This window comes from Primulina eburnea, chromosome 8 (assembly GCF_022965805.1).
Source record: "Primulina eburnea isolate SZY01 chromosome 8, ASM2296580v1, whole genome shotgun sequence".
Taxonomy (NCBI): Eukaryota; Viridiplantae; Streptophyta; class Magnoliopsida; order Lamiales; family Gesneriaceae; genus Primulina; species Primulina eburnea.
The window spans coordinates 12015242-12039071 of record NC_133108.1 but is presented as its reverse complement, the minus strand read 5'-3'; the positions used below and the strand labels follow the sequence as shown (position 1 = coordinate 12039071).

General features: G+C 35.6%; 1 non-coding gene across 1 annotated transcript; it reads right to left on the bottom strand.

Annotated features, from left to right (window-relative positions):
* Positions 1–606: 606 nt before the first annotated feature.
* Positions 607–715, bottom strand: LOC140840345 (small nucleolar RNA R71). Its single transcript, XR_012119932.1, has one exon. It is a non-coding gene; the product is annotated as a small nucleolar RNA R71 (small nucleolar RNA).
* Positions 716–23830: the final 23115 nt, after the last annotated feature.

Here is a 23830-nt window from a genome sequence, read left to right as displayed (position 1 = left end):
CGTTGCCGGGGAAGTATAATTTAATTTCAAGTCTATTTAATATTGTTTATAGTTTAGTTTTCTTTATTTAAATTTTTATTGATCTTGTGTGTTTTTTTTTTATCTTTTTCTTTTGCATTTTCATGAGCATTTGGTCACGTACACTTAGTGGTCGACTCATTCGAAACAACCCTTTATTTTTACAAAACATGGCGGAAGAACCCATCCAAGAAAATGAAGATGAAATTCAATCTCAACATGATCATGATAGACGAAGAACACTTAGAGATCACATGAATCCTACACGTACTAGTGCACCTTCCTGTCTAGTTTTTCCCCCTGATGCATCTCATTTTAATTTTAAGCCTGGTATTATCCAACTTTTACCCAATTTTCATGGCTTAGATTCTGAAAATCCATACATGCATTTACGAGAGTTTGAAGAAGTGTGCAACACATATAATGATCTAAATTGTAGCATGAACACCATTCGACTTAAGCTTTTTCCTTTTTCTTTAAAAGATAAAGCTAAAACTTGGCTACAAAATCTTAGATCGGGATCCATTCGAACTTGGGATGAATTGCAACAACAATTTTTGAAAAAGTCTTTTCCATCTCATAGAACAAATTCTTTCAAAAGGCAAATCATCACTTTCACTCAAAAACAAGGAGAAACGTTTTATCAGTGTTGGGATAGATACAAAGAATTGCTTAATCTTTGTCCACATCATGGTTTTGAAATTTGGAGAGTTGTTTCTCAATTTTATGAAGGCTTAACACCTAAAGATAGGCAAATGGTTGAATTTATGTGTAATGGAACATTTGAAGATAAAGATCCAAACGAGGCAATTGAGTATCTCGATTCATTAGCTGAAAATGCTCAAAATTGGGACACTATAGGTACAATCGAACCATCAAACAAGATTCAATCTCCTACATCTGGTGGAGGTATGTACACTCTCAAAGATGAACATGATCTTCAAGCTAGATTTACCTCTTTGGCAAGAAAAGTTGAGGCACTTGAATTGAAAAAGAATGGTCAATTAAAATCTGTTCAAGAAATTGCGTGTCACATCTGTGATACAAGTGATCATTTTACAAAAGATTGTCCCACTTTGCCCTCTTTTAAAGAATGTCTCCATGAACAAGCCAATGTTTTGAACAATTTCAAAAGGCCAAATTTTGAACCATTTTCTCAAATTACAATCCAGGTTGGCGAAACCATCCAAATTTTAGTTGGAGGAATTATAATGCTGCACAATTTCCGCAACCACATTTTCAAAATCAACAAAATTTTCAAAATTATGCAACTTATGTTCCTCCGCCGAAAAGAAATTTGGAAGATACATTGAATTCTTTCATTGCAAAGCAAGAGTCTATCAATACTCAAACTGCCCAAACCATGACAGATTTGAAAGATACTCTTGCTAATTTGCATCTGCACTTAATGTTCATGAGAAAGGTAAATTTCCTTCACAACCTCTGCCTAATCCCAAGGATCATCATTCACAAACTGGAACTTCTGGAACTCAATCGATGGATCAGGTAAAATCTGTTATTACCCTTCGAAGTGGTAAGGTTGTGGAAAAATCCATTCTTGAACCTTGTGAAGATGATGATAAATCAACTCCAAAGGGTAAGGAAGTGGAAACCATAACTTGCGAAGAGGAGGTTCAACAGACAGTGTCACCACCATTCCCTCATGCATTGAAAAATACAAAAAAATCAAATTTGAATTCTGATATATGATATTTTTAAACAAGTAAAAGTTAATATTCCTTTATTAGATGCAATAAAACAGGTACCATCATATGCCAAATTTTTGAAAGAATTGTGCACTGTGAAAAGAAAATTGAATGTGAAAAAGAAAGCATTTTTAGCAGAACAAGTAAGTGCAATCATTCAAAATAATACTTTGAAATACAAAGACCCTGGTTGTCCTACTATTTCATGTATTATTGGAGAACGAAAGATTAAAAAAGCCTTGCTTGATCTTGGAGCTAGTGTTAATTTACTTCCATATTCAGTTTATCAAGAACTCAACCTAGGCGAGTTAAAATCTACTTCGGTAACACTTTTACTTGCTGATAGATCTGTTAAAGTGCCAAGAGGTATGGTAGAAGACGTGTTGGTCCAAGTTGATAACTTTGTATATCCTGTCGATTTCATAGTTTTAGATACACAACCTATCGAAGCTTGTAATGCAATTCCTGTAATTTTGGGTCGTCCATTTTTAGCAACTTCTAATGCTCTTATAAATTGCAGGAATGGAATAATGAAGTTGTCATTTGGTAACATGACCTTGGAGCTCAATGTTTTTAATCTTTGTAAGCAACCACATGACAAAGGAGATGAAAGTAAAGATGAAAATCTAATTGAAACTCTTGTGGAAGAAAACATTCAAGAAGGGAGTACTCGTGATCAATTAGATATTTGTTCAATTGAAACTGTTAAAGAAAATATTGAAATTGATCTTGATGATTTTATCAGGTATCACTCGTAACCAGGATCAGAGAAAGAATTTGATGCAAAATATGAGAACAAAGACGAACCACCAATATTGGAGTTAAAACCCTTGCCAGAAGAATTGAAGTATGCATTTCTTGGAGAAGATGAAACATATCCGGTGGTAATTTCTTCCAAACTAGAAAGTGATCAAGAAGGTAAATTAGTTGATATGCTTAAAAGACATAAAAATGCAATTGGGTGGACACTAAAAGATCTGAAGGGCATTAATCCACTAATTTGCACACACAAAATTCATTTAGAAAAAAATGCTAAAACATCTTAACAACCACAAAGGAGATTAAATCCACACATGAAAGATGTTGTGAAAACTGAAGTTCTCAAATTACTTGATGTTGGGATTATCTACCCTATTTCTGATAGTAAGTGGGTAAGCCCAACACAAGTAGTTCCAAAAAAATCTGGCATCACAGTGATAAAAAATGAAAAAGGTGAATTGTTAACAAGTCGAGTCCCATCTAGTTGGCGGATGTGTATTGACTATAGAAAATTAAATGATGCCACTAGAAAAGATCATTTTCCATTACCATTTTTGGATCAAATTTTAGAAAGAGTAGCTGGTCATCCCTACTACTGTTTTCTTGATGGATATTCAGGCTATTATCAAATTCCCATTGCACTCGAAGATCAAGATAAAACTACATTCACATGTCCTTTTGGAACATTTGCATTTAGAAGGATGCCAATTGGATTATGCAATGCCCCAGCAACATTTCAAAGATGTATGCTAAGCATTTTTTGCGACATGGTTGAAAATTGTTTGGAAATTTGCATGGATGATTTAACTGTATTTGGGAATACATTTGATAATTGTCTTGAAAATTTGGAAAAAGTTTTAAAAAGATGCGAGGAAAAAGGTCTTATTTTAAATTGGGAAAAATGTCATTACATGATTACTTCTGGAATTGTTTTGGGACATGTCGTGTCATCTCATGGAATTGAAGTTGATAAAGCAAAAGTTGATGTCATTGCCAATTTACCCCCTCCAAAAACCATTAAAGAAATTCGCTCATTTTTGGGACATGCTGGATTTTATAGGAGGTTTATAAAGGACTTTAGTTTAATCTCTAAACCCATTTGTAACCTCTTAACAAAAGACACTGCATTTGAGTGGACTCAAGAATGTCAAAATGCTTTTGATAAAATCATTCGACATTTAATATCAGCTCCTATCATGCAACCTCCTGATTGGTCTTTACCATTAGAAATCATGTGTGATGCGAGTGATTATGCAGTCGGTGCAGTATTGGGTCAAAGAAGAAACGGTAAGCCTTATGTGATATATTATGCAAGTAGAACTTTAAACAATGCTCAAATGAATTACTCCACAACTGAAAAAGAACTACTTGCTGTAATATTTGCATTAGATAAATTTCGTTCTTATTTGATTGGATCAACGACTATTGTGTTTACTGGTCATTCTGCTATTAGATATTTGTTGACGAAACAGGATGCAAAGCCACGACTGATACGATGGATTTTGTTGCTCCAAGAATTTGACATTGTGATCAAAGATAAAAAAGGAACCGAGATTGTCGTAGCCGATCATTTATCGAGACTAGTAACAGGATCATCTTTTGAAATGACACCAATTAACGATAATTTTCCTGATGAACATCTATTTTCAGTTACTACTACACCTTGGTTTGCTAATATAGTAAATTTTCTTGTGACAGGAAAAATGCCACCGCAATGGAGTTCCCAAGATAAGAGAAAATTTTTGTATGAGGTAAAAAACTTTTATTGGGATGATCCGTATCTGTTCAAGTACTGTCCAGATCAAATTTTTTGACGTTGCATACCCGACAATGAGAAAAATTACGATCAAGATGGACAGGCCCATATGTTGTAAAACATGTGTATCCTTATGGAGCTGTGGATATTGAAAATCCTAAAAATGGTGATGTTTTTAAAGTGAATGGACAAAGGCTTAAACCATTTTTGGAAAATGAAATCTTTGAAGAAGAGTTTATTTCCCTTTCTGATCCTTAAATTTTTATGTTGCATTTAATTTTGTTTGTTTTTATTTCAGGTTTCCTTAATCTTTTTATTTTCCCGGTTAAATGGCGGATAACGGTACTCCGTGACTCTCATAGTCGGTTAAATCAGTTTCCCACAATTGCTGATACAAAAATAAAAAAAAAATCATTTCTTTTCTTTTCAAAATGGATGAAATTCTCTCAAAAATTTGTAAATATTTTCCCTCTGTTTCTGAAAATGTTCTAAGAAAAATTTATGCAGGAAGGTGTGAAAGATTGAGATTGATAATGCAAAAAGGAATTCCAGAAGATATTCGTCTTGTAATTGAAGCTAAGGTCCGATTAGGAGGAGAAGTTCCACAATCATTGCTCATTCAGTATTTGCCTGGATTAGGAAAAAGCACTTATGCGAAAAAAACGAAGGGCAAAAAGTTTAGGGGTTTGTCATAAGTGTGCAAGATGGACTTGTGACAAACGATGCAGATCTTTGGGATGTGTTTTCAATAACAGAGAAGATAAAATTGATTTCATTAAGAATGGGCTGAGTAAGGAGTCTTTAGATAACATCTTATTGACTCTTGAGACGCATTCTAGTGGACATGTGCATATTGAACTTCTCCGTTTATGGAAACAATTTCAAGATGAGCGTCATAGTCTTGGGAATCTGACTAAAAAAGACCCTGTTTGCCAATTTATAAGAAAATTGGATGGGAAGCATATCCTCGACTCATAGAAGGCGTTGAAGCCGTTTCTGGACGTAAAACCAGAGGAAAATTGTGAGCCACAATCACACTACTGTTTATAAGCATGTGTGTCATTATTTTTTTTACTATTTATTCTGTTTACAGCTGTGACCCATAGTTTTGTCATGATAACATATTACCCCTATAAAATCTCTTATCTTTCTTTCTATTTTCGCAGAAAAAAAAAAGGAAAGTAAAAACATGGCTGGATCCTCTGCACAAACATTGAAAAATATTTGTGTATTTTGTGGGTCGAGTCCTGGAAAAAATGAAGTGTTTGTAGAAGCAGCGAATAATCTTTGAAAGATATTGGCTGAGAGAAAAATTCACTTGGTATATGGGGGAGGTAATATTGGGTTAATGGGATCTGTTTCAACATCTGCTCATCTTGGAGGTAGTCAGGTTTTGGGTATTATTCCTATAGCTTTAGCTGAAGGAAATATTACATGTGTTACGATTGGGGAGGAATTAAAAGTTTCTTCTATGTATGAAAGAATCACTCAAATGATTGAAAATTCGGATGCTTTTATCGCACTACCAGGTGGTTTTGGTACATTAGAAGAAATTTTTCACACTGTTTCTTGGGCACAACTTAATATCCATAATAAACCTGTGGGCTTGTTGAATATCAATAATTATTATGACAGTTTGTTGACATTTCTTGATAAAGCTGTGGAACAGAATTTCATTTCAGAAAATTCACGATGGATGCTCATCTGTGCTTCGACTGCCGATCAATTAATTGATGATTTGGAAGCTTTTATTCATAAGCCTGATCCGATGATAACAAAGATCAATTGGTCGCAATCAAGCAGTAAGAAAAGGAAGTTGGATGATTGATTCAAAAGTCGTGGATTGGTTTGTTTGTTTCAATTTGTTATCTTCAATAAAATTCCACGTGATATCTCTTTCATTATGTACTCTTTATTAATAGCTATTTTGACATTAGAGACAATGTCATATTCTGATTGGGGGGAGAACACATTTTAAAAAAAAAACAAATTTTAAAAAAAAAATTAAATATTATTTTAAAATAAAACCATGTTTATTGTTTTTACCTTAGTAATTTTTGCAAAAATGTCATACATTACATATTTGAAAGATTTAAATTAGAACATGCATTAATCTATTTAAGAATGTTTAAATTTTTATTTGAAAAAAGGTCATTTTTAATATTCTGATCAATATAAAAATATGATTTATGAAATCTTTTTGAGTGATTAACCATTGTGATAAAATTAGGTATTAAAGTATATGGCCCAAGATATACTTTATAAGAGTGCCTAAAATTTTTGAACTCACACATATTTTGTGAGTGAGTGGAGAGGATTGAGAAAACAGCTTGCGAGCCTTTATTGATCATCGGAGAGGCTATCAATTGTTTAGATCTTGAGTTCTTATTTTGAAAAAAAAAAATTGATATTTCCTGAAAAAATAAAGCGAAGAAAAAAAAAAGAAAGATGTTGAAGATTTATGTAATTTAAGTTATATGCTGCGACCCATTTTTCTCTCATAAAAATACAAATAAAAAAAAAGAGAGAGAAATACATTGTACAAATTAAATAAATATGTGGTCAAGAAGCATAAACTTAGTTTGATTCCATGATGTAAAAAAAAAAATCAGGAAAAAAATATATATAATAAGAACAACTGGATTTTAAATCAATGGATTTCCTATCTTTTGATTAGTTTGGCTCGTTTGTCTGTCTGCATTCTGTAAACCATTTTTCTGAGCATTTATTTGTATTCCAACTTCATGAGAGAAATCGTTGCCATAAATTGAAACATTTATTAACCTGTGAGGATATGGAGTTGAGACTCTTACTAGGAATTTCTGAAGGCCGTGTACACTTAACTACCTGAAATAAGCTTTGAATTAATCATCTCGAATTATTTCATAAATTATAATTATGATGTTGGGATCGGTTATTGGGGTAACATCGTTGAGCTATAATAGCTCGGTTCTTGAAATATTGAACACCGATGAATTAAATCGAGTTTGATATGAAATCAAGCGGAAAACACTCAAAATAATCCTTCGTAGAAACCGAATAAATATTTTATAAACCATTTAAGATATATGCAAGTTGAATAAGTAAAAAGATTTTCGGTTGAAGCATTTTATCAAACACTTGGTATGCAATATTTTGGTATTTGAATAACACATAAAATGCTTCGACAATGCATCTTTAAAACTAATGGAAATGATAAGTAAATGCAATAAACAAATAGACACCAATTTGTTTATGGATGTTCGGAGATTTCAAACACTCCTACGTCACCCCTTCTTCCCCTTGGGAAGGATTCACTAGAAGACTTTGATTCATACAACTCTTTGTACAAACCCGATCCGGAAGGGCAGCACCCAACTAGAACTCCTAGCACTCAAGATTGTAGGCAGCACCTCACAATCAGCATATTGTTTAATGTCTCATATGCAAAGACTACATACACAAGTTTTACGTCTTTGTGCATGACTCACTCAACTAAACTTGTAAACTCAACTCTCTCATATATGTGTGAGTGATTGTGTGTGTGTGAGGAATTTATCTTTTACAGTGCACATCTCAAATGTATCCTCACACAAGGGCTTGTGCTCAACTAGCTGATTTCTTCATGCTAACTGCCCATGCTTTGAATCCCCTTCCAAAGCTATTGTTTGATCTTCAATATGTTGTATTTATAAGCCCCAACATTGATATATACATTAGACACAAGAATATGACCGTTTGGAAAGTTTCTGTGCTGTTTCGGGAATTGCAACGGTCAAATTCAGCAATTTTCCCGACTGGTCAACTCTGGTCAACTGGTCAACTCTGGTCAACTCAACTGATCGTTCAGTTCAACTGGTCAGCAGGTCAGCAGCTGGTTCAGTTCAGAAGGTCTGGTTCAGTTGAGTTTCAACTGGTTTTTCTGAAATCAGCCTAACTGATTTCAGTTGGTGCAGAACCAGTAGCTTCATCGTCATTTATAAGCATCGTAAGCTTCGATTCAGACTTTGACTTATAAGAATGATTTGTATATCTTTGTATTATCTTTCCAACGCATACTGAATCGCTTTGTTTCGATAACCGAGCTGAGAGATATGACCAAAATACCACAGCTGCTCAAAGCCAACTGATTGCTGTTTTCGTGCAATCAGTTCGTCACTTCAGCGATCAGTTAGCCCTTGATAACATCCGATTTTGCCCAACTGACGTGAAATACGATTTGTTACAAATTGAGTTTTCTAATCACTCCAATTCGCGGATTGTCATTTAGATCATCCAGTTGAGAGATATCTTCAAAACACCGAAGCTTGCCAGAAATTTAGTTTGTGCAAAATTCAGTTTCAGCTTGCTTCTTGTGTTTGCAACTTCACACTTGAGTAAATATGTTAGAAACACAATAACAAGTTTTGTTAACATCAAAATCAAGATTGAGAACTTGAAAAGTTCCAACAATCTCCCCCTTTTTGATGATCACAAAACTTGGATAAACAATCAACTCAACTAACATATTTCTCCCCCTTTTTGTGTGAATCAAAAAGTCATATTTTCAAAACATTTTAAACAAAATTTTCTCCCCCTCAATATTTAAAAATAATAAATCCATTAAAATCTTAATGAGGTCTCCCCCTATATTTTTGAAATTTTGAAAAATGTAAAAGAAGAGAGATAACTCACCAATTTTCTTCATGGCTCATTTTCTGCTACAGCACATATGCTTTGCCTTCAATGAATAAACTGTATTTTCTGGAGCATAACTAGGATGAAAATTTTACACCGCTGCGAACCTCTACAAGTCTAGTTTACAACGCAAAAAATGGTTCGTCATTTGGACACTCGAGCAAGGAGATATGTCATTTTTCCCACGGTCGCTACAAGCTGCGCGAAAATTCAGTTTTTGCATATATATGTTGAAAAAATCTGAAATTTCGAATTTTAAACATCAAAATCAGTTTCAATGCTTTCAAGAACAACCCGCTCTGATACCACTTGTTGGGATCGGTTATTGGGGTAACATCGTTGAGCTATAATAGCTCGGTTCTTGAAATATTGAACACCGATGAATTAAATCGAGTTTGATATGAAATCAAGCGGAAAAAACTCGAAATAATCCTTCGTAGAAATCGAATAAATATTTTATAAACCATTTAAGATATATGCAAGTTGAATGAGTAAAATGATTTTCGGTTGAAGCATTTTATCAAACACTTGGTATGCAATATTTTGGTATTTGAAGAACACATAAAATGCTTCAACAATACATCTTTAAAACTAATGGAAATGATAAGTAAATGCAATAAACAAATAGACACCAATTTGTTTATGGATGTTCGGAGATTTCAAACACTCCTACGTCACCCCTTCTTCTCCTTGGGAAGGATTCACTAGAAGACTTTGATTCATACAACTCTTTGTACAAACCCGATCCGGAAGGGCAGAACCCAACTAGAACTCCTAGCACTCAAGATTGTAGGCAGCACCTCACAATCAGCATATTGTTTAATGTCTCATATGCAAAGACTACATACACAAGTTTTACGTCTTTGTGCAAGACTCACTCAACTAAACTTGTAAACTCAACTCTCTCATATATGTGTAATGCCCGAGATTTAATTATTTTAATCAGACGTGATTAATTGACGTGATCGAGGTTATACGAACTCAAATGAACCGATATGACAAGGCCGGGCGTCGTTGCACTTGTTAGCCAAGTATTTGGGCAGAAACTTCGGCGCTCGAGCGGTAGAAAAGCACTGCCCGAGCGCCAATGTATCACAAGTTATTGCTCGGACAGAAGGTTCGGCGCCCGGGCGGTAGATTTCGACCGCCCGAGCGCCAAGGGCGCGTCTTGGAAATTCTGGACAGAAGGTACCGCGCTCGAGCGGTAGATTTGCACCGCTCGAGCGCCACCCGGAAATCAGGAGAGGTAGCCACGTGGTTCTACATGCATGGAGTATATATATATACATATAACAAGCGTCTCTCATTCAGAATAGCAAAGGAAATCGACAAGTTTGGGGGAAAGCTTTGTTCTTTTTCTTCGAAATCGATTTGCGAGTAAACCGTCTATCTGAATTGAAATCCGACTTCGGTACTGTGTTACTATCAACGCAGGCTACGCACGGACGTAAGTTTTATTACGTTTAGACACGAGTTGAATTTATGATGTTGTCAGAATTGAATAGAATTCATATATGATGTTATTGTCATGTTAGACATCATAGAATCAAAGTCAGATCGAGAAACAGACTGCTTATGTAATTGTTATGAATTTCAGAAGATCTTGGCTGAGATTTAACACTAGACTTGTAGTGTTCTTGATTTAAGAATAGAAAGATGAGTTTTTCTATGAATTCTGGTATTATATCTGTGATGTTTGATTTGACGGGATATCAAGACTGTATTGTTGTACCGTTAAAACATCAGTTGATTCAGATTGATCAGATTCAGTTATGATTTATATTTCATCGTGATATTCGTTGATATAAATCAGATTGTATTTCGTTCAGATATTGGTCAGATTATGTACTGAATTGAGTATTGATCAGAACAGATTGTGTATTGAGTTATTCATTGACACAGTGTATTCGATATTGTCATTTCAGATTGGATATGGACAGATTTGAATGCAGGTCATCGTCTTCGTCAGACAGGGACGACAAAGGTATAAGTTCATGTGATATTCGGGAAGCATAACTCAAATTAGATGAATTTGAGTTTCCCAATAAAATCACATACTAGATTATTGTTTATATTGTTACCTGATTATGCTTTGATTATAGAATTGTATTCAAGCAGGTAAGATAATCGTGACATTCAGTTATGAATATGATTATGCTTGTTTACAAATTGTTATTCATTGCATTTAAGATAGGAGAGTCTTTGACAGGCATTGTCAAATAGCTAGACGTTTCGGTGTATCTCAGCATAGGAGTAGGTATTACTCTTATTGCCGCCGTTGATACAGCTCAGACCGAAGTCTAGGAATGAGTTGTACATTACCCCGATTGGAGGGTAGGTAGTGACGTCTTATTCACACCGGGATCCCTAGAGTTATAGATCGAGTCAAGTCTAGACATGATTTGATTAGAACTTCATGCTTATATGGATGTGGCTCCTAGATCATGGGACCCCTCGTTATTGCTTCCAGTTGTGCTAGCATGTTTTTATGATTTAGATTGTTTATATGCATGTTTATCTGATTTGAGTTGCATGCTTAATTTCATAGATTATGGAATATATTGTGTTTATACATGATCGTATGGTTTATGAATTAGTTTGTTTATATACATGCTTACCATGTTTTATACTGGGATTTATTCTCACCGGAGTTATCCGGCTGTTGTCGTGTTTTGTATGTGTGCATGACAACAGGTGGGGCTGGATCAGGGTCGAGATGACGATGAGAGAAGACGAGTTAGCGTGGTGATTCCGGACTTGCAGTAGATTGGATTTTACTACTAGAACTTTAGTAGTGAACCGTAGATTAGAATGTTGTACATTATTGTATTTTAATACTGAATTTGTATTTTTATATACAGACATGTATAGTATTTAGATTCCATTACCTTCCGCAGTTATAATTTAAAAAGAAAATTTTTAGACCCTGTTTATCAGAACTGATAATTTAAATCCCAATAACGATAAGAAGATGATTAGCGTCCGGGTCCCCACAACAGGTGGTATCAGAGCCGATAGTTCCTTTAGACTTAGATTATCAGAGCGATAGATCCTTTAGATTGAGATAGTCAGAGTTGATAGATTCTTTAGACTGAGATAGAAGAGAATGAGCAGGGTAGATTGAATTTTCTTTCCTTGCATGTGATTTCTAGCATGAGATTTACGTCAATGTTGAATTGCATGATGTGTGCTAGCATGATTTACTGTTTTCCCTATTACATGTTGCTTGTATCTGAGTTGATTGCAGCATGTACTTACTAAGCCTGGATCAGAACCGAGTCTGAATCAGAGGTATATGATCAGAGGAGGGCTGAGACAGATTGTATAGATTGTGTACTAATCTGTTTGATATTCAGATATACCGCCTCGAAGAATTTCAGAAAAGGGCAGTACTTCGTATGAGCAGAGAGATGTATCAGAAACTCAGTTAGAAGAAAAGATGAAAGAATTTGAGTTATTACAGCCGCCGATTCTGAGTGGTACCGAGACATCTGAAGACTGTCAGAACTGGTTTGATGATATAGAAATCTTGTTTGATTTACTTGATTGTACAGATGAACAGAGGGTTAAAATGGTGCCTTACCAGTTACGAGAAGCCGCCAGGAGTTGGTGGAGTACTAGTACAAGAATGTGGGCACAGAGAGGTACAATGATTTCGTGGGAAATATTCAGAACTGAATTCTATCGAAGATTTTTCTCAGCTTCGTACCGAGAGGACAAGAAATTGGAGTTTGAGAATTTGAGCCAAGGACAGCTAAATATTGATGAATATATTGCTAAATTCTCGACTCTAATGCGTTTTGCTCCTCATCTAGCTGGAAATGATGAAGCTTTAGTAAATCAGTTCATCAGAGGGTTGAACTCAGAGGTAGTTGCATTTATGAATTTGCAACGACCTTATCATTTCGCTGATATCTTGAGTAGAGCGAAGAGAGCGGAGGCGAGTCTGATTAGACAATTGACAAGGTTGTGTGTGAAGCCACCCCAGACCCAGCAATCCCCTCTTCGATATGAGCGTGGCAGTACGAGTGGGAAACAAGAGTTGCTAAAAACTCGTAAGAAGCCATTCAAGAAGTTGGGAAGTGGCTCCTCTAGCTCAAGTGGTTCGAGTCCAAGCCATACTGATGTCTATTGTAGGACTTGCGGAGGGAGACATTCCTCAGAGCAATGCCAAGGAGTGCTTGGTAGATGCAATATCTGTAAACAGCTGGGGCATTTTGCTAAAGTTTGTCCCCAGAGATGGTCCCGAAGATCGTAGGGAACAGCGTTTAATTGAGAAACAGAACCAGAATCCACAACAGGTACTATTCTTTATGATTTTATTGAATATGTATTGATATATACGAATGCATTTGTTAAAGAATATCTTTGACTGAGTTGTATGGAGATATGCTGTATCTGTTGGGTCTAGTGGTACTGTAGTATTGATTTCCTAGCTTGTGGAGGAAAGGTTGATATCAGAGATTTCTGTGACATATTATATACTACAGTGAAATGAACCCGAGATTGGGTTAGATTATGATGTACTTGTGTTATATGATTTCGATTTCATTATTGACATGTAATGCTAAACAAGTACAGAGATATTGTAGAAATTGTTCCAGAATTGGTAAGATTCAAACCAGAGATGACTGATCAGTGGAGATACCACGATAAGGATTCTAGATTTAGAATTCCTGTGATATCTGTATTGTATGTGACTCGATAAATACAGAAAGGAGCAGATTGCATCCTTATGTATTCAGTAGATCTACTGAAATCGAGCCTAGCATTGGCAGATTTGCCAGTGATGGATGAGTTGACTGATGTTTGTCAGATAAGATTTTAGATTTGCTTTATATCAGAAAGATAGATTTCAGAATTGAATCTAGAGTTGATACTGAATGTTGTTTTAGAATTCAGTACAGAATGATATTGAAGATTAATAGAAGTGTACAGATTGCTAACTCTTAGATTCAGGGATATTCTGATGAGTTTATGCTAATCATATATATGATATTTGATATGTTAACAGCATCCGATTGATTAAATGGAATATTGAAGATTTTATTGAATATTCAGAGAACAGTGATTATTGTATACAGAAATTAGTCAGGTATGAATCATAATTGAAACAGATTGTATTCAGAATATGTGATATCTGCAGTGTGTTTACCGAATTATTTGCACGGTTGAGACAGAAATCAGCGACTGTAAACGACACAGATGAGATATGGCAGATGATTTGGGCACTGTGAAGATTGATCAGTAGTCAGAATTATCAGTATTGCCAGCAATTGTTGTTTATGAGTTTTCTTAAACTCACTAGATTTGTATAGGTTGTTTGTATTTCGAATCTAATTGATATTACTGTGGGTTACATGTATGTTTGATACAGATTAGTGTAAACAGTCAGACATGTGATCAGAATGTTCAGAATTTGTTTGTAATAATCAGAACAGAGCATCAGTCAGAATAACAGATATGTGATTTTGTGTTATATGGGACTGATTATGCTATGATATCAGATGTTTCAGAATTGTTTATAGATTTTGATATTGATAGTCAGAGCCGAATACCAGGTAAGTATTTCTTCTTTAATTTAGGATTATTTACTGATTTGTTTATACAGGATAGTTCGAATCTGAACTCACAGATAGTGTCAGAACCGCATAATAGTGGATTCAGTTGCCATTCAGATGATTGTGAATGTACGTTATTCGAACAGACAGTAGTGTTATAAACAGATCAGATCAGTTATAACAGAATTTGTACAGAAATGTTGGCAGAAATTGTACTGATAAGTCTGAATTGCTAACAGAAGAAGCTAGAAAAATAGAAATCAGAAGATTATTACAGAATTTGTATATTTCTGAATAGAAATGGGAGTACATTTCTATGGCTTTCGTAATGAAATTACTGCCATTTTCTTTAGATTATGATATGATATGATTATGATTGACAGATTACTCAATCTATATCTATCAGTTTGTACCAGATCACGTACAAACATGACCCCATGACACAGATTGATGTCAGAAAAGTGGTCAGAAAAATTAGAATGCCACGGTAGATGATATCAGAGTGTGATTTTGATGGAGTTGTACTTGTGATAGACTATATCATAAGCTCTCTTGTGCAAATTTGTTACAGATTGGCAGATAATCAGAAAGATTTACAGATAGTCAGGGTGTAGTTACCAGATATTGACAGATATTTGTAGAGCTTTAGTACTGGATGTTAGTACTAGTTTATATAGATTATTGTCATTGTGTGACTTACTGTATGACAATAGTTATCAAGATAGTTCAGAATAGATAGATTTAGGAAATTTATGTCAGATGATGACAATTGGTATTGGAAATCAAAGATAGAATACGTCTTTGATTGGAAGAAACAGATAGGATCACAACTACAGGTGGTATTGATTTGTTATGGATTGCAGAGTAGCATATACAGATGTTGTATAGCCAGTGTTATCCGATCGAGTTACTTGGTGAATTCTGATTTCAGAGTAGAATCAGAGACTGATTAAAGAAAGATACCTCAGAAGGATGTTAGTGCGACGAGTTTGGAGGTTAAACTCTGTTACGCATTTCTTTTGTTAGACTTGAATTGATTGTTGGTGAGTTCGAGGACGAACTCAGATCTAAGAGGGGGAGAAATGTAATGCCCGAGATTTAATTATTTTAATCAGACGTGATTAATTGACGTGATCGAGGTTATACGAACTCAAATGAACCGATATGACAAGGCCGGGCGTCGTTGCACTTGTTAGCCAAGTATTTGGGCAGAAACTTCGGCGCTCGAGCGGTAGAAAAGCACCGCCCGAGCGCCAATGTATCACAAGTTATTGCTCGGACAGAAGGTTCGGCGCCCGAGCGGTAGATTTTGACCGCCCGAGCGCCAAGGGCGCGTCTTGGAAATTCTGGACAGAAGGTACCGCGCTCGAGCGCCACCCGGAAATCAGGAGAGGTAGCCACGTGGTTCTACATGCATGGAGTATATATATATACATATAACAAGCGTATCTCATTCAGAATAGCAAAGGAAATCGACAAGTTTGGGGGAAAGCTTTGTTCTTTTTCTTCGAAATCGATTTGCGAGTAAACCGTCTATCTGAATTGAAATCCGACTTCGGTAATGTGTTACTATCAACGCAGGCTACGCACGGACGTAAGTTTTATTACGTTTAGACACGAGTTGAATTTATGATGTTGTCAGAATTGAATAGAATTCATATATGATGTTATTGTCATGTTAGACATCATAGAATCAAAGTCAGATCGAGAAACAGACTGCTTATGTAATTGTTATGAATTTCAGAAGATCTTGGCTGAGATTTAACACTAGACTTGTAGTGTTCTTGATTTAAGAATAGAAAGATGAGTTTTTCTATGAATTCTGGTATTATATCTGTGATGTTTGATTTGACGGGATATCAAGACTGTATTGTTGTACCGTTAAAAGATCAGTTGATTCAGATTGATCAGATTCAGTTATGATTTAGATTTCATCGTGATATTCGTTGATATAAATCCGATTGTATTTCGTTCAGATATTGGTCAGATTATGTACTGAATTGAGTATTGATCAGAACAGATTGTGTATTGAGTTATTCATTGACACAGTGTATTCGATATTGTCATTTCAGATTGGATATGGACAGATTTGAATGCAGGTCATCGTCTTCGTCAGACAGGGACGACAAAGGTATAATTCATGTGATATTCGGGAAGCATAACTCAAATTAGATGAATTTGAGTTTCCCAATAAAATCACATACTAGATTATTGTTTATATTGTTACCTGATTATGCTTTGATTATAGAATTGTATTCAAGCAGGTAAGATAATCGTGATATTCAGTTATGAATATGATTATGCTTGTTTACAAATTGTTATTCATTGCATTTAAGATAGGAGAGTCTTTGACAGGCATTGTCAAATAGCTAGACGTTTCGGTGTATCTCAGCATAGGAGTAGGTATTACTCTTATTGCCACCGTTGATACAGCTCAGACCGAAGTCTAGGAATGAGACGTACATTACCCCGATTGGAGGGTAGGTAGTGACGTCTTATTCACACCGGGATCCGTAGAGTTATAGATCGAGTCAAGTCTAGACATGATTTGATTAGAACTTCATGCTTATATGGATGTGGCTCCTAGATCATGGGACCCCTTGTTATTGCTTCCAGTTGTGCTAGCATGTTTTTATGATTTAGATTGTTTATATGCATGTTTATCTGATTTGAGTTGCATGCTTAATTTCATAGATTATGAAATATATTGTGTTTATACATGATCGCATGGTTTACGAATTAGTTTGTTTATATACATGCTTACCATGTTTTATACTGGGATTTATTCTCACCGGAGTTATCCGGCTGTTGTCGTGTTTTGTATGTGTGCATGACAACAGGTGGGGCTGGATCAGGGTCGAGATGACGATGAGAGAAGACGAGTTAGCGTGGTGATTCCGGACTTGCAGTAGATTGGATTTTACTACTAGAACTTTAGTAGTGAACCATAGATTAGAATGTTGTACATTATTGTATTTTAATACTGAATTTGTATTTTTATATACAGACATGTATAGTATTTAGATTCCATTACCTTCCGCAGTTATAATTTAAAAAGAAAATTTTTAGACCCTGTTTATCAGAACTGATAATTTAAATCCCAATAACGATAAGAAGATGATTAGCGTCCGGGTCCCCACATATGTGTGAGTTATTGTGTGTGTGTGAGGAATTTATCTTTTACAGTGCACATCTCAAATGTATCCTCACACAAGGGCTTGTGCTCTCAACTAGCTGATTTCTTCATGCTAACTGCCCATGCTTTGAATCCCCTTCCAAAGCTATTGTTTGATCTTCAATATGTTGTATTTATAAGCCCCAACATTGATATATACGTTAGACACAAGAATATGACCGTTTGGAAAGTTTCTGTGCTGTTTCGGGAATTGCAACGGTCAAATTCAGCAATTTTCCCGACTGGTCAACTCTGGTCAACTGGTCAACTCAACTGATCGTTCAGTTCAACTGGTCAGCAGGTCAGCAGCTGGTTCAGTTCAGCAGGTCTGGTTCAGTTGAGTTTCAACTGGTTTGCTGAAATCAGCCTAACTGATTTCAGTTGGTACAGAACCAGTAGCTTCATCGTCATTTATACGCATCGTAAGCTTCGATTCAGACTTTGACTTATAAGAATGATTTGTAGATCTATGTCTTATCTTTCCAACGCATACTGAATCGCTTCGTTTCGATAACCGAGCTGAGAGATATGACCAAAATACCACAGCTGCTCAAAGCCAACTGATTGCTGTTTTCGTGCAATCAGTTCGTCACTTCAGCGATCAGTTAGCCCTTGATAACATCCGATTTTGCCCAACTGACGTGAAATACGATTTGTTCCAAATTGAGTTTTCAAATCACTCCAATTTGCGGATTGTCATTTGGATCATCCAGTTGAGAGATATCTTCAAAACACCGAAGCTCGCCAGAAATTTAGTTTGTGCAAAATTCAGTTTCAGCTTGCTTCTTGTGTTTGCAACTTCACACTTGAGTAAATATGTTAGAAACACAATAACAAGTTTTGTTAACATCAAAATCAAGATTGCGAACTTGAAAAGTTCCAACATATGATGATCTTGATATAACTTTGACAGTTTTCAAATTTAATTTAAACAATTAGATAGTTTTGATTACATTTCTATTTAAATTAATCAATATGTTTTGTATTGCTATCAACGCTTAAATTGCTAGGGACTAGCAATAAGCTGGTTGGGAGGTGTGATAAACATAAAAATTGTACATTAATTAAATGTTTCATAATATAAATATATAGTTTTTGTTTTATTAAATGTTTAAATATTATATGTTTAATAATAAATTGTATTAAATATAAGTTGTTGTGTAATTATAAGTTTTTACTATTTTTTCAGGTTCAATAAAACAAGAATAACCTTGGCGTTGCAAATGGGATTAAGATGATTCTTGGACCTGTAGAAAGTTGATTATAAGATCTACAATATTGTTGCCAAGCATGAGATAAAAATCCTCTCACAAGTGGGATCAAATTAAGCAACAATTAAAGTTACCAAAGGAGTGGCAGTTTTACCATGCTCTAGTATTTTGACCATATCTCTCAAATTACTTGGTCAAATATTCTGAAAAAAATACCACAACTAGACAATTCAATTATCCACATGTTTCATTTTATGTGAAGAAGCAAATTCGGAGAAGAAGATTTTCAAAAGTGATGTGTAATATAATATTAATTTCTTGGAACACCAATGAAGACTTATGTGTAAAAAATAATATTTTATTTGTGGTTGTCTCCCCAAATTTGGCTATAAATAGGGGTGCATTGTAATGTATTGAGATATCCCTCATTCTATGAACAAACCTTTGAGTTCATAATATTTCTCTCTATATTTTTCTTTTATTTCTTCATTTAAATATAATTAGCATTTTAATTTCATATTCAAAGTTTTACACTTTGAATGATGAATAGCTAACTTCCTAAAGTTGAGATGATAAGGTGAAGCTCTTGGCATGATAATAAGGTTATTAAAAGGTAAGAATCTATGTTTTATATTATTTAATCATTATTTATTGTTTATGTTATATTTATTTCTTTAAGCATTTTTATACCCTACTTAGAAGTGGGAGTTTTGATTTATTGTTGCTATATGTTACACTAAATTCTTGGAACCATTTAAATGTTAGTTTGGTATTACCAACCATTTAAAGTGGATGCCTTGATTTATTATATATAAATATATTATAATATTAAATTCTTGGAACCATTTAAATGTTAGTTTGGTTTTACCAACCATTTAACTTAGATTCCTTGATTTACTATATATAAATATATCATAATAATATTTTCTTGGTACCATTTAAATGTTAGTTTGGTTTTACCAACCATTTAAAGTGGGAACCTTGATTTAGTGTTTACAAATATATATATAGCACAATAAATACTTGACCACATTTATAAGTTTTGGTATATATTATATATTTATGAGATAATAATTTATAACATAATATAAATATGATTATTTAATATATTGGAACCATTTTATTAAGTGGATTTCAATATTGTTCGTTAATGTTAACTTTATTAAAATACCAAGAGTGGATCCTTTAATCTCAACTACTTAAATTAAAATTAGAACAATTAAAATTTACCCATTAAATATTCAAACAATTAAAATTAAAAAGAAACAAAAACAAAAACAAAAACAAAACAAAAAGACATTGTAGTGGACTTGTAATTACCTTAGCTTCCCTGTGGATACGATATTCGGACTCACCGAATTATATTACTTGTGGACAACCTGCTCTTGGGAGTGCAACAATCAAAGTCGCAACATCTACGCTGCCTCATGTTCAACTCTGATTGAGATAATAAATACTTCAGGCTTCTGTGATCAGAGTAGATTTCAAATTTCTCGCCATAGAGATAGTGACGCCAGATATTCAATGAAAATACAATAGCCGCCAATTCAAGATCATGAATTGGGTATCGAATCTCGTGAGTCTTCAACTGTCTCGAGGCGTATGCGATCACATGTCCTCGCTGCATAAGAATACATCCTAGCCCTCTGTGAGATACGTCACAATACACAACGAAATCACCTGTACCTTAAGGTATCATCAATACAGGAGCACTGGTCAGTCGTTTCTTCAACTCCAAGAAGCTAGACTCACATGCTTCAGACCACACAAAAGGCGTATTCTTTTGGGTTAACTGTGTAATTGGCTTTGCTATACTGGAGAAATCTCGGATAAATCGTCGGTAATAGCCTGCTAGACCCATGAAACTGCGTATCTCTGGCACAAAAGTCGGTCTCGGCCAACTGATCACAGCTTCGACTTTACTCGGATCCACAGAAATACCATCTCCAGATATGATATGCCCCAAAAACATAACATGTCTCAGCCAAAACTCGCACTTTGACAATTTAGCATATAATCTCTCATTTCTCAATGTGTGTAATACAATTCTTAAGTGCTCGGCATGATCAGTCTCATTTTTCGAGTAAACCAGAATATCATCAATAAAAACAATAACGAACTCATCTAGATACCTTTGAAAGACACGGTTCATCAATCCCATAAACACCGCTGGTGCTTTCGTTAAACCAAAAGGCATGACAATAAATTCGTAATGTCCATACCTGGTTCGGAATTCCGTCTTCGGTATATCAACATCTCGTACTCGAAGTTGATGATAACCGGATCTCAAATCAATCTTTGAATAGACGGAGGATCCCTGCAACTGATCAAATAAATCATCGATGCGAGGCAATGGATATTTGTTCTTCACCGTCGCTTTGTTCAGTTGCCGGTAATCAATGCACAATATCATCGAACCGTCTTTATTCCGTACAAATAGCACTGGTGCAACCCAAGGAGATACGCTTGGTCTGATGTAACCCTTGGCCAACAGATCTTCAAGTTGTGCTTTCAGTTCTTTCAGTTCAATAGGTGCCATCCTATACGGAGTTCGAGATATGAGAGCTGTACCTGGTATAAGATCAATACTGAAATCTACCTCTCAGACTGGGGGTAACCCTGGAATCTCATCTGGGAATACATTGGCAAACTCACGTACTATTGGCAAATCTGCCAATACTGGGCTCGATTTCAGTAGATCTACTGAATAGATAAGGAACCCCTCTGCTCCTTTCTGCAACAATCTGGTCATAGTCAAAGCAGACACTAAGGGAATCTGAGATTTGGAACCCTTCTTGTAGAATTTCCACTCGTCAGTCATCTCTGGTCTGAACCTGACAATCTTCTGGAAACAGTCTACAGTGGCTCGGTACTTGGTTAACATATCAATCCCAACAATACAATCAAAATCAGCTATCCCAAGTACAATACAATCTAAATCAATTTCATGTCCCTCAAACTGTAGTACACAATGTCTAACTAAAGTCACAGATATAAGACCACTTCCCAACGGAGAAGAAATAGACACTACAGTAGCTAAGGACTTGACAGGCAAAGCATGCAATAATGCAAAGCGCTCAGAAATGAATGTATGAGATGCACCTGTGTCTATCAAAACATAGGCAGAATAGCCGCAAAGAAAACAGTTACATGCGATCACATCGTCTGGTGCATCTTGAGCTTGCTCCTCTGTCAATGCAAACACCTGAGCTTGTTGTCTGGGAGGCTGGCTCCCTGTCTGGCCACCTCTGGCTCTGGGCTGTGTCGGTGTAGAAGTGGGCTGAAAGGAATGGACAGACTAAGCTTGCCTCTCAGGCTGAGCTACTGACGCAGAAGACCCTGCACTCTGAGATCTCTGTAAACTCCTTTGTGGACAGACCTTGGCGAAATGTCCTTGTTGCCTACATATGTTACATCTGCCCATCACACCCTGACACTGCTCGGTGGCATGTCTACCTCCACAAGAATTGCAATACACACCTGTGTACTCGGTACTCTGGCCAGGACCTCGCTGTCGTGACCCGCTGGAGCTCGAAGAACTGCTCCCTGATATCTTGAACTGTTTTCCCTTCGCTTTCAACTGATCTTTTCTTCCACTGCAGCTACCACCACTCTCAAATCGAGGAGGGGGTTGAACTGGAGGTAGTGGCGGTCTAGGAGTCGGCGCAACATAAGGAATGCTTTGTTGCCTAAGTAATCCAGCTTCCGCTCCCTTGGCGCGATTCAACGCATCAGTAAAGTTATTGGGCCTACCGGTGTTAACCAAGGTAAAGATGTCTGGATTCAAGCCATTTATAAACTGATCCGCAACGGCCTCTTCATTCTCAGCAACATGAGGAGCGAATCTGAGCAATGACGAAATCTTAGCAACATACTCCTCAATGTTCAGTTGTCCCTGCCTCAAATTGGCGAACTCGGCACCCTTGTCCTTTCGGTATGACACTGGGAAGAATCGCTGATAGAACTCAGTCTTGAACACCTTCCAAGTAATCTGTGTGCCCCGGTGTTCCAATGCTCTCTTCATAGTGATCCACCAACTCTTTACTACGTCTTGCAATTGGTGCCCCACTAATTTCACTCGTTGATCACCAGTGTACTCAAGGGATTCGAATAGCATCTCGATATCCTCTAGCCAACTCTCACATTCGACTGCATTTTCTGTGCCTTTCAGTGTCGGTGGTCGGAAAGACTGAAACCTTTTAAGCAAAGTCTCCATCGGTGTGGCAGTCACGTCCATTGGGTCACTGGATGTACTGCCCTGTTCTGGTGCCCAGCCTGCTGCTGGTGGCGGTACTCGTCGAGGCGGCATATCTGAATATCAAACAGATTAATACACAATCTATACAATCTGTCTCCGCCCTCCTCTGATCATATACCTCTGATCCAGAATTGGTTCTGATTCAGTCTTTACGAGTACATGCTGTAAGTCAATTCAGATAACAATACAACATGTAATAGGGAAAGCAATAAATCATGCTAGCACATCATAAAGCAAGCAAGATGTGACACCCTAAAAACAAAGGTGCATAAATGCATTTTTATCAGTATAAATTTTATTATTTTCACTTTTAAAATTTTATCACATTATTTTTCGGTACAAATTTTATTAGTCCAAAGTGTCTAGAAATACATTAAAATACATCACAATACACTTAAAAATTCATCAAGCACTATGAGGTGCTTATTCCAGAATCCAATAACCAAAATATAATAAAATATAATAAAATATTATAATTAAACTCAACATATATGTTAAGTAATTAATTATAATAATTAATAAGTTCAATATAAGATAATTAGGTTCAATAATTAGATACACGAATATAATAATATTAAGTTTGGTAAACATGAGATTTTTTCTATTTAATAAATAAATAAATAAATAAAAATAGTAAAATAATAATAAAATAATCTTGAAATTCAGCTATAAATAGCTGAACCATTTCCTCCCTTTCCACAAGACCAGCCGAGAGAAAAGAAAGGAAAGG